Raw genomic sequence first — 16,199 nt, 5'->3', positions numbered from 1 at the left:
CGTTCTAGTATTTGGGCCCTAGTATTTTGTTTAGAACGGGGTAGAACGGAATACAATTACTTTGGTGTGATAGTAGCATAACGTATATGTTGGCCAGGGGATCTAACCACTGACTTTACGCTCTCAGTGCAGACAAACTATCCACTAGTCCACGGAGGCGATCTGTCATTTGAAGTTGTTGAAGAGAATGTACTGTTGTATGACCAGGTGAGCTCCGTAACTTTAAATATAGCATCCCTCATCGCAGAGTTATGCATTGAATTTTGATATCTTCTACAAACAACTTTTAATATGAAACCGGTTCAAACACTAGGTGCAGAATATCAAAATCCTCCCCCCCCCCCCCCCCCCCATTTACATTTACATACGTGTCCCTAAGACGAATGTTTGACATATCAAGTATTTGTTTTAAAAATAAAGAATTTGCAACACAAGGTTTAAACGTTAAGAAACAGACACCGACCTCTCTTCCTCAAATGCAAGGTGACAAGCACATATTTGTGGGGTCCCGCAAGGGGAACTAATAAACGCGAACGGGTCCTACATCACCGTGGCACATACGCCACTGTTAAAAATACAATTGTGGACGTCGTCATTCAAAGAATCAGCGAGTGTCCTTTGAATATAGAGCACCGGGCGGCACATTTTACAAAACTGGCACAGCCTTCTCGGTGCAGGGTCTCAAAGATAAACAGAGTGCACTTACCTTCATCGGCGAGGCATTTGAATGCCCTTTTTTGAAGATGTTTTCACTTGTCATGCATTGTTGACACATTGTTGTCACCATGACCGTATGACAGACTAAGCAAATAGCGCGCTCGTGCAACTTGCACGTGAAGTCAGGACTTCTGATTGGATGTCTGTAGATGTGTGCCCTCTACTCGACCTTTGTTGTTTGTTTGTTTGTTTGTTGTTTAACGCCGCACTCAGCAATATTCCAGCTATGTGACGGCGGTCTGTAAATAATCGAGTCTGGACCAGATATTCCAGTAATTGACATCATGAGCATCGATCCACACAATTGGGATACGATGACATGCATCAACCAAGTCAGCATGGACGAATGGACGAGGTAGAAACATACAACCAATTTACAGAATTTAGTGAAGTGATACGAATCCAGTTTGTTTTCGAAAAACGTCAATTGCGGTAATCTTTCTTTTATTCTTTTCTTTATTCTTTTCAATCTCTTGCCCCCCCCCCCCCCCCAAAAAAAAAACAACAACAACAACAACAACAAAACAACCCCCACACAAAACAACAACAAAACAAAACAACAACAAAAACACAACAAAACAACCAAAAAACACACAAAACAAAAACAACAACAAAAAAGCAAAACAAAACAAAACAAACAACAACAAAACCCCTAAAAATTGCTGCAACGTACATGTTAGGGATATCTCAATGTAACGACGATTTTATTCATGTTATTTGCTAGATTATAACACAAATGTAGACAATTAAAGAGGTCACACATCGTTATAGACATGATTATATACCCTGATGCATAAATTACCAGCAATTTTGTGAGAGAGATAATCGTTATTCGTATTTTAATTAAATAATGTTTGTTGTAAAACAAATAAATTCTAACTGGAGCCCAGAATTAATAGTGCTTAATTTCATAAGTGAGGCAATCTACCCTTACCAAATCATTCTAGACTTTAGATGGATTGAAGTTTTGTTTATTCTCTAGGGTCTGTGAGACAGACTGTTGGACCGGGGTGCCGTTGTACAAAACAACCTTTATAAGCGCAACGATGATCGTAAGCCTGTGTTAAAGTGAGGGAGTTGCGACCATCCTAGTGCCGTTGTACAACGGGATCTTAGCACTGAGATGATCCCTTACAGTTTATACATCTCAATTTGTTCACCATACTGTACTGCCACGTACCCATACCGTATTAATGCACTTATGTACATGTCCAACGCCTTAGAAATACAACATGAACGATATATAGAACAGTCACAGAAAAGAATGAAACATTTTTTAAATATGTGGTTCATATTTAGATATAGATCTATATGTATTTACAAATGTACAATTTGATTTCACCCATAGTGTTTCACGCACAGGCACGCGTTGTGTTATATGAAGCACAAGCACAAGAAAAATGAAATATATAGGGTTCTGGTTTGCTAATTAATTAATATTTATGGTACAAATACCAACGCAACGCTGAACTTATTTCGCCTGTCTGTTGTTATCCTGTTTAAAGTCGCATCTCATTGGATCAAAGCAGACGACGCGCGTGCTCACAGGTAACTCTTCACCGCGGAGGCAGGAAAAGGTCGTCGTGTCACTTACGGGCGCGACGAAATTCAAACTAAGTCATAGTTAAGCCACACCTAATTTCATACTCTGATTTGAAATTATAGGAAGGATTTTGTTGGCGTATATTTGGACACCTGCGTACAAAGGTAGGGAACGTATTATGGGTATATTTACGTTATTTGCAGTTGTTCCTTGGTGTAATGTGGGACCGCCCACCATACGCTGGAAATCCTCGATACAAACAAGGTGAAGCGCATGGCAGGAAACTTATTGATTTCCTTCTGGTTGTGAGATGCTTTTTATCAGGAATATTTACGTCCATTTTAAGACATGCACTGGTGTGATCATGTTGTCTGGAAGGAAATGTTGATTTGTGAACATGAATGAATGAAAATGCGCTGGTTGAATGAGAACTCCCATGTCTGGTGACACTGACGGTTTACCTGTGCATATGGAGTCGTACGTTCCACTGCAGTGATAACAGGACGTTGCGGATATACTTGGTCATATAGGCCATCATTACCTGTTTACTACAGACACGACTTGACGTTTTGGAATAAGGAAAAGTTTTAATATGAAAATCACTTTGCCATGTTTCACTTTACACTGTATTTGTTTAGCCTATATTTAATCAGCATATTGACTACTCTACTGGCAGTGTCACCTTTATTTAGACCCACTCTACTGTGTAGGCCATGCCAGTTATATGCACATCACAATTATCCCATATTTACTAGCAAAACAGTCAGATCTAGGAAAGGGAAATTCAAAACACCAGCTGTTACTCAAAATTTAGGGGTTGCTTCAACCTAGGTTCAACATGACCACTTGTCATGCTGGTCAGCTTGTCCAGGGTAGTGACATGTTGTTAGGACTAGTTTTCTTCTCCCTGGATACATGGTACATGGATATTATTTCATAAACAAATAATGTAGTTCTACTTGAATTGTAAAGAATTTAACCAATGTAATTTTCTTAATAAGTCATACATGTATATTGATTGGTGCACTAATATGCAGTTAAAAAAATATTAAACAGTGACATGGGGTGTAATACACTCATTGTGCTGGCTGATTCCGTTCACAGAGTCTTTGATGACAAGAACCTTGTCTAATGTGTGCTCACACATCAGTTAGTTCAGTGTCAGTAAATTGTTATGTAAATGTCACTTGGTTTGCCAGTTTCAGGCATAATATTATCTTTTACTAAAATATTGCAGATTGTTGCATCAACCATTTCACCCAGCTTTGAATAATACATTGATAATCAAGCAGTGAATTACATACATGTATCAGCTATTTTCAACTGATCACCAGCTGATCATGCCAGGCTTGGGAAAATAATGTTTGTACATAGAATGTTCTTAGAGCAAAAGTGGACACAAATTTGAACATTAACATAACTGTCATTTTGGGAACTGGTTTCATCACTTGTTTTAACTGATTTTCATTTGTTTTATCAACAAAAAACACTTTGTCTGGGTAATCAGCTTAAAAATATCATGTGTATAGTCGAGAAATTGAACATGTCATCAATCAAGATGCCTGTTTGTATTATAGTGTCTAGTTTATGAATCTTACTTGAGTACAAAAATACCTGATCTTTTTCCTGTTATGTTGTGATTGATCATTATGGAATAAGGAAACTTTTGAAAGAGTTTTATGTAATGGTTAACATTCTTAGCAATCTTTTATGGATAGCTATGATCAGTCCTTGCATTTTTAAGTAGTTTAAGTATAAGAGACCAACCACTGATTGAACATGTTCATAATTTGTTGAAAAAAATTCATCAGAAAGTTCAGTGTTCCATTTCTTTGCATTTTCTTGCCAGAAATTAATGCAATCAAGGGTGTAGAGATTTGAATATATTATTCCATAGCAGTCTCCAGCCTCTCCTTAATTTGCTTAAACTTACACAGGGTACTACACAAGCAGAAATGTGCGTCCAGTACAGTAAAAAATGGAGCACCTTTAGAATACAGTACCACAACTTCTTGTGAGGAAGATCTCTGCCGTTGGTCACATGTTTCAAAGACAAGCAACCAGTTTTTATGAGAATCTGTCGGACGTGAACTTGCGACCTTCGGACTGTTAGCCCGACAGCTAACCAACTGAGCTACATCCATACTGCGAAACTAAATGCAAATTTACTTAGTCATGCCTACAACTTTACGGAACTAAACAAAAGGGTCGATTAGGTGACGGACACTTGCAAAAGGTTACGGGTAGGCATGGTGTCTCATGACTTTAGTCTATGGCCACACTTGTCCCATTCCGTAAGCTAAAAGATACCGAGAGGTGAGGAATGAGGCGATATGGCGCGAACTGAAAACTGCTCCAGACGTCAGACGTCAAACTCGCGAGTACGCTTGGATGACATGGTATTTAATAATGTGTCGGGTGTTTTTTGTGACCGAAAAGTGTGGTAGGGAACACTGTAAGGATGATGTGGATAATAGTAAGGAGAGAGGGAGGCATGAGCATGGCTAGTGACGAACGTTGTGTTCGCTTTTGAATTAGTACTGAAAAAATGTAGTGGTGAAAATGGCTTGTGTGAATAGCCAAAATGTTTGACACCAAACCATTTCATCCTTTTTACTCGCCGTTTTTGTGTGAAGAATATTAGGAGTCGCTATAGAATCTATAATAGCCACTAAACGGGTACCTAATCCTAATGATCGTAAAGGGGTGATTGATCGTAAAGGGGATCCAAGGGCTAAGGACAGAGTTCAGGGTAACCTACCCTAACACTGACAACATTTGGATGTATTCAGCACCAATATAATATCCCTAATAAAATGCATTATTACTTGCCCGTGAAGAGATCACCCGTTTAATAAACATACAGCTTTATTACACATTGTGTAATACCAAAACGCGTGCTTATGTAGTCTCGGAACACGTTTCACGAACAAATATTGAAAGCTCTCAACATCCCTTGGCGTATTCAACGACATTGTGTGTGAAGATAATAGATCACTGGGAGGAGCTTATGCACACTCGATGACCCCAGCAACCTTGTTGCTAGGCTGACGTCACATGGCATTGTTTCGCCAATGGATCTTGCAACAAAATTCAACAAATTACGTCATCGGGTATTGTGACGTCATTGTAAACTTTGAGCTGAAAGGCCCCGTTCCACAAGGGGATCGTACTCTAGCGCAACGAGAGTCTTTAGTCTAAATTAAATTATGTGAGTTGTGATAGCCTTAGCACTACGATAATTTTGTGGGACGAACGCCTGAATTCTAAATTCATACGTTTCAACTTTTGACGTGTTTGAAGTATTATTCTGTTAAACTCAATTGGTTATGCCATGGATCGTGTAGGTGTCAGCCTATTTACACTCAACAGTATAATTCTAAAAACATTATAAATGACAAGTAATAAATAAAATACTTAACTCGCTCTCGTGTAAAACCAATTTTATGAAACTCGTGAATAGTTGTGGTATCTGACTCGCTTTCGCTCGTCAGATACCAGAACTATTCACTCGTTTCATAAAATTGGTATTACACGGGAGCTCGTTTAGTATTCTATAATTCTTGTGCATAATAATGAAAATTCATGGACCAAACAAATAATATATGTATGTTAGTTTTCATTCATAGCTATTTTAGCCACTTGAATTACAAGAAAAGCAAAATAAAATAGATAAAAAATAAAAGTGCTTTCGTAAACTAGCGCTTGCTATAAAATGCCCCGCTGCAGACTATGTTTAGTAAACAAATATTCAAAACTCGCAACATCGCTGGGCATATTTAATGACATTGTGTTTTAGAGATGATAGATCACTGGGAGGAGCTTATGCACACTTGATGACCCCTGACACCTCAGGGCATTGTTTCGCTGGTGCGAATGGCAACAACATACTACAAATTAAGTCATAGGATATTGTCATGTGTTTGAAAAGTTTGTGGTACTCTAAAAGTAGTCCGAAAAAATATATGTTGCATCCTGATGGACGCAAGGTACTTCGTACCAGATACCAAGAAATATAATGGTCCTGTAATTAAAGTAATGATAAAATCTTACAGTACAGTATACCACACCATGTAATTACTTTACTTGAAATTAATAAGTTTGGGTCCCGGGGACCCCTAGTCTGTAGATCAAGGTAAAACCCTGCTTACAGTGGATTGTCATTTGTCATACCCATGACCTCTTGTTTACATACTGTCATATCAATGGGCTTAAAACTGGCTGGATACTCTCAGTACTGAATGTCTTTCTGGCCATGGTAATAAAAGTCATTCTATTACATTATGTGTTTGGGTTTTCACATCTGCACTGATTCATCATAAGTTCATCGCATGTGCATAGCCTTAGCTGGCAATAAAGGGTCTAGCCATAGCGTGAAATCATGAAACCATATATTAATGTTCCTTCACAATGTTGATGTGTCTGAGATCACAGTATCCAATATACCCTTTGAAACTAAAAGTAAATTCAGTAAGGTTCAAGAGTCCCTTGGAACTGCCAAAGTAGCAGAAATCCTTTGATGAAACTAGCAGGTCTCAATCTCATTCCAAAACATGTGCTGAGGAACATCCATATAATTACTCTGTACTGTAAAGTCATATGCTGCAAGGGAGTTGGTACCAAATGTCTAGACTAACATCTAGTCTCTGAATGAACATATCTTACAGAAAAAAAAGTTGTTAAATTATCTTAATCAAAGACGTATATACCATATACGTCTTTGTCTTAATAAATAAATGATAAAAAGGAGCCCAGACTTGCCAAACATTATAGACTTGCTTGGGCTGTATTGGATATATTTGTATCAGGGTCTGTTTGATGACTACCAAATGCCATGAATGCTAAATATAGAAGTGTTCTGATCTTATTGATTCATGTTTTTCATACTGAATTCCATGTATACATGAAAGTGTTGGAATTGGTGCTTGCTTGTTCTGATGCAACAGTTTTATTTGTAAGTTCTCATTCCATTTGAGATGTGTGTCTTGTTTGTTTGTTGTTTTTGTCACACTCAGCAATATTCCAGCTATGTTATCTGACAGAGGTCTGTAAATGATCGAGTCTAGACTAGACGGTCCAGTGATTGACATCATGAGCATCGTTCTACGCAATTTGGACATGATGACATGCATCAACCAAATTATTGTGTCTGACCACCCGAACCCGTTAGTCACCTCAAAATTACAACAAGCATGGGATGCTGAAGATGAATTCTAACTGGGGGGGGGGGGCCTAAAGAAAGTGTGGTGTTAAAACCTTATGCTTCTTTTTGCAATGCTTTAGAGTTTATTCTTTATCTGCATCTGCACATAGTGTTTGAGTTCCTCAAGGGAGGTGGAGTAGATGCCAGACAGTCTACAATTCGAGTAGATGCCAGACAGTCTACATTTAAGTGTCCTTGTGTTTACTGTCATGCAGGGCACTCAGCTTGCTCAGTAGTCTGTCTCACAGTCCCTCAACCATATTATTTCCCCTTTCTCCCAGCCTCTACTGTATTGGTATAACTCTAAATGAAACAAGTCATAGGTTATGAATCTCCCATTTCACTGGGGTTCCTATTCAATTGAACTTGATTTGTTTCTATCAAATATATGTATTTTCAGAGACAATGCGTTAGTCTAAGCACCTAAGTTTAATTCCAACACAGTAGGACAAGATAATCAGTGTCCATGGTCAATTTATATTGGTGCAGAGTTTTCTGTATTGTTTGTTTGCAATTAATAGAAAAATGCACTCAAAACCATGTTTCATTTCAGCATTTCAGTCCATGCCAAATATTTTAAGATTATTTTATTTGCTTTTAGTGGAATTAAAACCACCTTACAGATGTAATACTTACTGAGTTTATTACAGACACACCATCCCCTACCTGCAAATTTTGATTTTCCGGTTGGTGCACTGTAAACCAAGTAATAAAAATAAAAATATAAGACCTATGTAAAGTATGACTTCAAGATTATCTATATCATGCTTCAGTTCAAATGTTAGCACTTACTGAATGTAATATTATATGTTGCCGCTATACGATGATCTATCATTTCTACCTGAATGACCCATGAAGTCATTGTGTTACCTGTCCTGTAATGGGATCACCTGTATTGTCAACTGTCTGGGCCAGTATATTCCATATGGTGCCGTCAGTCACTTGCGTGGAAAAGGAAATTGATGACTGTCTCAAGGAAACAAAGATTTCAATCTGAAAGGATGATTGAATTCCTATATCTGATTTACCTATATAAATAGCCTGCTGGAATTGCACACTTGACTGAGTTTCCCGTTGGCACTGTCGTAGGGCTTCCACGAGTCCAAATTTTTGGACTTGAGTACCCGAGGGGTGAAACTCGACTCGTACTCGAGTACCCGAAAATAGGATGTCCTTTAAGAATATTGGTTCATTAGATCAAAATTGCCATCTAAAATTATTAAAACATGTTATAAGTGTAATTGAACTGCACTGAAATGTAAATAGAAAGCATCCATGGAACTTGTTTATCTGTCCAAGTGTATGGAAGTGTTCAGTGTTAATGTTTGCTTGTAACTGCACTAATCTTAATCACGACCTTAAAAAACATTACGTCACGTCTACAAATACTACAATACATATTGAACACAAACCAAGTTTTTTTTCTGACGATCAGCGTTTCATTCGACACCTGCCAACAAGCACGAACAATGATTCGCAGGAAGAAAATTGATAATGCGCATCACGTGACATACACGTATACTCAGCTGCTGGACTGCAAGACTAAGGCCGCTAAATACGGATATGTAGTACTATAAGTTCATTCATTCATGAGTTGGTCACGTTTTCAAACTGTACCAAACTGTTGACCTGTCACTTGATTTGTAAGCATTGAAATAGCACATATATATACCAGCTAATCAGTTGTTAATCTGTGTAAGGGAATACACTTGGTATTTTAGTCGGAGCAAAGAAGCAATAATCGCCTTGATACATTCAATTTCTTAAAGTCGGGAAGGAAAAACAATAATTACGTCTATTTTATGTGACATTCTCAATTGTTCTAATGTACATCTACTTTCTACAAAGAAAACATTATTCAAACGATATTAAAACAGAGTGATCTCCCCTTATCGAGTACTCGAGTCCTTGATAACGGACTCGAGTCCCACTAAAACCGACCCGGCCCCGAGTACTCGTTGAAGCCCTACTCTGTCGTTCATTGCACTGTTATATATGTCCATTTTTGGATGGAACAGAATGACTTATATTGTCTGTTAGCATTGGTTGGTGATTGTCCCAAAACAAAGGCTGCACTCAGGTAAGGTACCAAGGGCCATTGAATCAATTGCTGTATCTGTTTGTTGGGGTTTCATAGCATATGTGGTTATAGGAAGCTAAGAACCTGGTTCGATTCCCCACATGGGTACAATGTGTGAAGTCCATTTCTTGTGTCTCCCACTGTGATATTGTTGGAATATTGCTAAAAGCAGCGTAAAACCATACTCCCTCACTCACTCACTATCTAAAAACAATGCTGTGTGGGGAGGGGAGGGAAGGGATTGTAAGGTCTTTTTGGCAAAGTGCAGTTTTAACATGAAACCACTGAACGTCAATTTACCAGAAAGAACTATGTTTTTTGCTTCATGTGTTAATGTCATTCAAATGAGCTTGTTTCAGAAGAAAAAAAAGGAAAAACAAAGCTGCGTCATTTAGGCCAAACCAAAAGAGCTGGAATCTAAATAGGATGGATTTGGGATTGGAATCCATCATCATTGGATTCTGGAACGCCTAAGGGATTCAACTCTTCTCAACCTATTCTTGTACCTTAGATGTTTGTGCCATCCCATTACAGAAAAACGTAAAAATGCAACTATGTTCCAATGTATGTTATCCTGTTTATCAACCAGGATAGGCAATCATGTGTCAAATGCCATTCCATTATTCCATTTGGAATGGTCCTATTTGACGTCTCTGGTTTTGAGGGGAAAACTTCAAGTTTTCATTTGTTACAAACAAGTGGTCGTGTCAGACCCTGTTATAGTGCAAATTATGTTTACCCTGTTAATCATTGGAATACCCTTTCACTTGAAAAACCCCAATGGCATAGTGTTGATATTAACCCGGACAACCAGCACAGGGTGGACTGGGAAACTGAGAACAAACATTTACTTTTCAGATCCTGACAGTAAGTAACATGGACTTCATTCTCCCAACAGTGTTAGACATTATTGAGGATCAGTCCCAGGGTATACCACAGGACTTTGTTACGTCTAAGTAAACATGTTTTAAGTCATTATTGGTTCAAAGCACTCGTTCAGCAGTTCCACTGACCTTACTATCCTTTACAACAAGATTTACATAACTCAAACATTTGATCTAAACCCATTACCTGCTTGACTGGGTTAATTGTGGCGTATCTTAATGAGGGTTCACACAGGTGTTGGAGGCGGGGATATGGTAAGAAAAGGAGCCTATCACAGGAAATGAAATTCAGAGATCCACAGGCTTTTTGTCATATAGAATTGTGTTTAGTTTGAACTTGTATAGACATTTTGTCAACTGTTGAAAAAGTTAGCATTGTTTGCACCTGTACACAGCCCCTGAGATCATGAGAAAGGCTGCAATGATAAAGAAAGTTGCAACAAACCGTGTTTTCCTTCTTCTTATCACCCATAGTGGCTCAACAGCATATATCCTTGTTATTTCATATGGTTTGCTCTTGTATTGTAATACACATTTATCATAGCCATGAATGCATGTACTTTATAGGAATATTCCAAATAAAACAAAATTGCAAGATTGATAGTATTTTCAAAATAAGACTAAAAGACATGAAGCTACAGCAGTATACTTTGCTTTAAGTCAGTGCAGTGATTTACCTGGATCCATCTACCCGGAGACTCCGAGGTAATACAGTTTGGGGGTCTCAGTCGTGAACAGGGGAGTTCTCAGCATGAATTTTGATGAATGTAATGATTGAAACGGGCAATAAAAATTATTTGTGTCCATTCTCAGCTTGTATGCATCAAGGACACAATATTTGGTATTTGGAACAACCGTGGAAGTGACCTCCTCCGGTCTAGTATGGTTTATGTTTGGCATGTAGGCGTGACCAAGCACAGTAGTCATGTACTGATCATACTAATCCTACAGACTGAAAGAGGTGATTTATGTGCAATATGCGCTACTAGTGACTTTTTTTGATAACTTGAATCCATTCTATTTTTATGATTATGAATTTATTTATATAAAACAGCTTTTCTATATATTTACAAGTTCTAAAAATACCACCAGTATAACATCCACTGTTTGACTACTCTTCATGAAAGTCCTGTTCTTTATTGAGAAAGATTTGTAGCTTTGTCCCTTACAACCAACTGTCCGAACTAACACTTTAAGAATTTGTTAAAAACAGTTATGACTCATCACAAGTTGAACGCTATCTTGAATTTTTTGTTAAATGTCATAAAGCCATGGATTAACTTGATGAGCTATTGTAAATTTGGTTTTCATTCTTAGAAATCTGATTATTCCGCTTTTGGGCTGTTTGTCAATGTTCAGTTTCCACATGAGACAAACTTAAAAAATGAACCAATTATATTTCCCTTCAGTGCATTTTATGATGAATTGCGTGTTCCAGTACAAGTCACAGTGACATTTATGGTAGTTATGGTGACATTTCAAATGAGGTCAGTGTGACCTCTTACATTACAGCAGTGTTTATGACAGCATGCCAAATCACAAGTATCTCAAGTCCTTTTCAGTTGTTATATCAGTGGTGTGATTCAATTTGTTATTATCCCCCGCCACGAAGTGGAAGGGGGATATAGGAATGGGTGCCGTCCTTCCGTCCTTCCGTCTTTCCGTCCTTCCATCCTTCAATCCGTCACATTTCGTTTCCGGAGCAGATCTTGAAAACCTTACCATATTTCTTCACCAAACTTGGCACATAGATAGGTCTAGTGATGAACTGGTGCCTTTTGATAGTTTGGGATTTTTCAAAGATATTTTTCAAGATTCCATGGCAACAACTTTGATTTAGACTGAAAATGGTGGAAGTCCTCGTTTCCGGAGCAGATCTTGAAAACCGTACTATATTTCTTCACCAAACTTGACACATAATGCCATCTCACAGTATTGAATACATTTCCTTTCTTGTTGGTAAGTTCTGCATTGCTTGAGTGTATGTTCCTCAGTGTAAGTGTCATGGACACAGTTGTTGCATTCACTGACTAACTTCATGCAGAAACACAACTCATTACAAATACAACAGTGTAACTGATCTTAAACCTACTCAACTGTATAAACACTATATATTCTTGTCAACCATACTCTGTACTTCACTTGCTTGATAACGGTGTCAGAACCTTTACCGAAACCATCGCTCCTAATTGTAATAAAGAAGTTGTTCGTCCATATGTCTCATCCTTACTCATTACAAATTCAGTTACATATTCTATCAAAAACTGCAGATGGAAAAACAACACCAGTAATAACTATTTTTAGTGCTGCAATTAGGCCATTTACATTGCACACAACCCGACATATCATATTGGCGGGGGATGTGAGTATTTCATGCTTGTTTTGATTTATTTCAAATTTGAAACACATGAGTTCAAAGTGATACCGGTATCCATTGATATTTGGTAGATGGTCAGTGTTCATATGCAAATTGTAGCTGTTAACTTGTCAGATATTGGTATAAAACACTTCCCATGTTTGATGTATACACAGCATGTGCTTCTTTCCTTTTGAATGGTGGGGTAACCTGGCGGGGAAAGTGTTGGCTTGTCGTGCTGAAGACCTGGGTTTGATTCCACACATAGCTACAGGGCATGAGTCTTGGTGTACCATCCCTTGATATTGCTACTACTAAATGTGGTCTACTCATAGCATGCTCATTTGCTGAAGGTTACAAAAACTGGTTATGGAACTGCCAACCGTTCTGACTTTTTGTGTATCCTTTAATACTTTCCCTACTAAACACACGTCCATGTACAACACATGTCAGAATTAGCAGTCTGTGGTGTGTGTTGTTGGGTGTTGTAAGACCCCAGCTGTACATGATCCATACACTGCCAGGATCCAGGTAGATCACATTTCACAGTGGTAAATCCCACATTACACACTGTCCTGGCATCTCCACAGCACAACCAAGGACTGCTGGGTGGAGGATAAGAACTGATAATAGTTAATATCTCTTGGCATCGTTAGAGACACATACAAAAACTGATGCAAGTGAACAGACATACTGTGTGCACCTAGTCCCACATACATTTGCATCCTACTTGTTAAGTGATAGGGCCGAGAAGAAGTGATGTGGCTCCCATTACATGATGATTACCCAACTAACCCAAATTTAAAGTGCCAAAACCTGTCTTTTTCCCATGAAAATAGGTACCAAACACTGCTAACTTTACACTAGTTGTTCAACACTGATGCAGGGTTTGATAAAATCTGCTCCTGTTCTGGAAATGTAGCGTAATATATTAATGAGACCCAGGTTTTAGAGTTGTGCATGCATTAGAAAAATATTCAGGAGAATTTATGTTCAAAGATGTTCACAATAAACAGTTGAGGAAATGAGAAGTTAAAATCAATTGGTTACGTTCCTTATCAATAGGTCATCCATATATAAATACTCAGTTATATGCAACTGTTTTTTTTTATCTTGTTAGGGCTGTAAACATAGTAAAGATCCACTTTGATGCAATTCAAATTGTTTTTAACTTTCATTAGTATCAATGAGCATGATAGATGCGTGCAACTGTCAGTGTTCTGATACATGGAAAGTCGTGTGGAAATCCTTACAAGGCATATTAACATGGTTATGTGAGGTCCTTCAGGACCCACATTTCAGTATTAGAGGGAATGACCAGATGCCCAAACAAAGCAGGTTTAGTTCAGTCAAACTAACAATGGCTGGCTTGAAATGAAAACTAATGTACAAACTGTCATTATGTTATAATTGTTATTACTAATTTTAGTACCTTAAATATTGTTTGGTATGGACACATTAAGTCACATGCTTTTGGCGTTTGAATTGGCCATTTGGACTAGTCAGGTTAGAAGTGGAAAGCCTTAGCTAATGAACAGACATCATGTGTGCTCTGTATTGTGGAAGCTAGTGAAGTGGGTTTACAAGCAACAAACAAACACTTCCTTTTTTATGCAAATTGTGTTTTCACAGACACTTGGGTGCCATTGTACAAAACAACCTTTGCACTATGACTGTCGTAAGTCTTTGTTAGGGTATGGGAGTTACAATCACCTAAGCACTAAGATCGCTTTGTACAACAGCACTCTGAAGTCATCAGTGAAGCATTCATACAAGACTGGCTTAAGAAGTTTAAGAATAGATAAGTTTATGCCTGTCTTATATTTTTGATAATTATCTGATTCTGTGGAGATCAAGTGTGACTGGCATCGGAAGGCAGGTGTGACTATATGACCATGGTAAAAGGCTGGAAATTAAACTCCCGTATGAAATCTCATGACTGACCAGTCAGAGATGGGCAGTTTGTTATGATAACACCAAAGCTGATAACACGAATGCTTGGAGGAAATGAACATTGTACATGTTAGATTGATCTTGATTCATAACCAACAAACACCCAATAGAAGGTTTATATTTAGACATGTTGGAGGAAACATGTTTATTTGATCCAATCGAGAAAATGTTCCCAAAATCGTGAATGCTCTTATTCGAAGATTGATGTTATTCTGGGGTATATAACCATGGACAATGTGTATGACAAGTTGTGATATGTAGCTTACAGTCAATGAGGTCCTGCTGGGCTGTAGACATAATTAAGGGATTCATTTCAGACGGAGACAATTATTTGATAGCTAGCCAGTATCAGATTTCATCAAGTCTGCTCACGTAGAATACAGGATGAAATATAGATGGTCATCCCCATTAAGAACACAGTCTATCTTTTGCCCATTCAGTTACTGTTGGCAGGAAGTAGTTTCATTGGGTTTTCATAACTGAGAGCTGCCTGTGTATCCAGATGAACCACTGACTTGAATTGATGGATATTGTGTTTTTTTGTTGACAGACATTTCAATCTGGATTACATTTTTCCTTAGTGAGTACATGTTCTTTCTATAATAATGCTTCAGGCAGCAGTATTCCAGTTATGTCATGGTGGCCTGTAAGTTATCGAATCTGGACCAGACAAACCAGTCCATGCCATTAGCATGATCAGGGCAAAACACACGCACCCAGTCAAGTCATTTGTGATAGTATACCCGTGTCTGCAACTTCACATGGGTGGAAAGGTTTTCCAAACCACTGACCAGTCATTATATTTTAACTAATTCCTCACACAAAGGGAGGCAGCTTTGGAATATCTCTCAAGTTTAACTGGCTGAGTCAATAAACATTATAAAATACCATTAACTCTCTCATACTTTTGAAGTGGGCAAAGAAGAGAATGTCATTTATGATAATATACACAATGAGATCCTTCACAATTCCAGCTCATGGCCATGATAATGTTTGACAGGACTTTCTAGTGTCCAGGTCTTTAGAGTCTGAGTAGAATTGTTAGTGAGGTGAAATAATGTACATGTGCATCCACACATGGGAGTGGTTGCTATATACAAGCCACATCTCAGAAATGTGTTTGTGAAGTACACTTGTCTCTGCTGCTTATTTCTTGTGTGTGCACCCAGTTTCATGAAGCTCTGTTTATCTAAACTTGTTGTCTCATCTGCTTCATAGATTTAGCCAGGTTTTTTTCGCATTGTAGTGGGACATATTTTGGGAACATCTTCTGTATGGCTATGTGTGCTAACATGATATGACTGTTACCATATTACTGGCAATTTGTTTCAAAGTGAATTTTATCTCCAGGGAAAATAAAACTTAACTACTGAGGGTAGAATTATGACTCTAATGCATGATTGTGCATCATTGTCTTCCTATCTATAAAGCAATTGTGTTAAGTTTATAGCTGGTGACAAATT

At 38.0% G+C, this 16,199-nt stretch overlaps 1 protein-coding gene across 5 annotated transcripts in view; it reads left to right on the top strand.

The window, feature by feature from the left end:
• The window catches only part of LOC124152171 (supervillin-like), a 180,564-nt gene that overhangs the window by 15,044 nt on the left and 149,321 nt on the right, over nucleotides 1-16,199 (top strand). For 4 of the 5 annotated variants that reach the window (XM_046524998.2, XM_046524997.2, XM_046524999.2 and 1 more), the window contains exon 1: nucleotides 2,294-2,424. The exons of the other annotated variant lie outside the window; for it this stretch is intronic. The gene's annotated coding sequence lies outside the window, so the exon portion shown is untranslated. Of the gene's footprint in view, nucleotides 1-2,293; nucleotides 2,425-16,199 lie in introns of those variants that run through there. 5 annotated transcript variants of the gene reach the window in all.

This window comes from Haliotis rufescens, unplaced genomic scaffold (assembly GCF_023055435.1).
Source record: "Haliotis rufescens isolate VD_foot unplaced genomic scaffold, xgHalRufe1.0.p SCAF_4, whole genome shotgun sequence".
Taxonomy (NCBI): Eukaryota; Metazoa; Mollusca; class Gastropoda; order Lepetellida; family Haliotidae; genus Haliotis; species Haliotis rufescens.
This window is presented reverse-complemented; position numbering and strand designations above follow the sequence as displayed.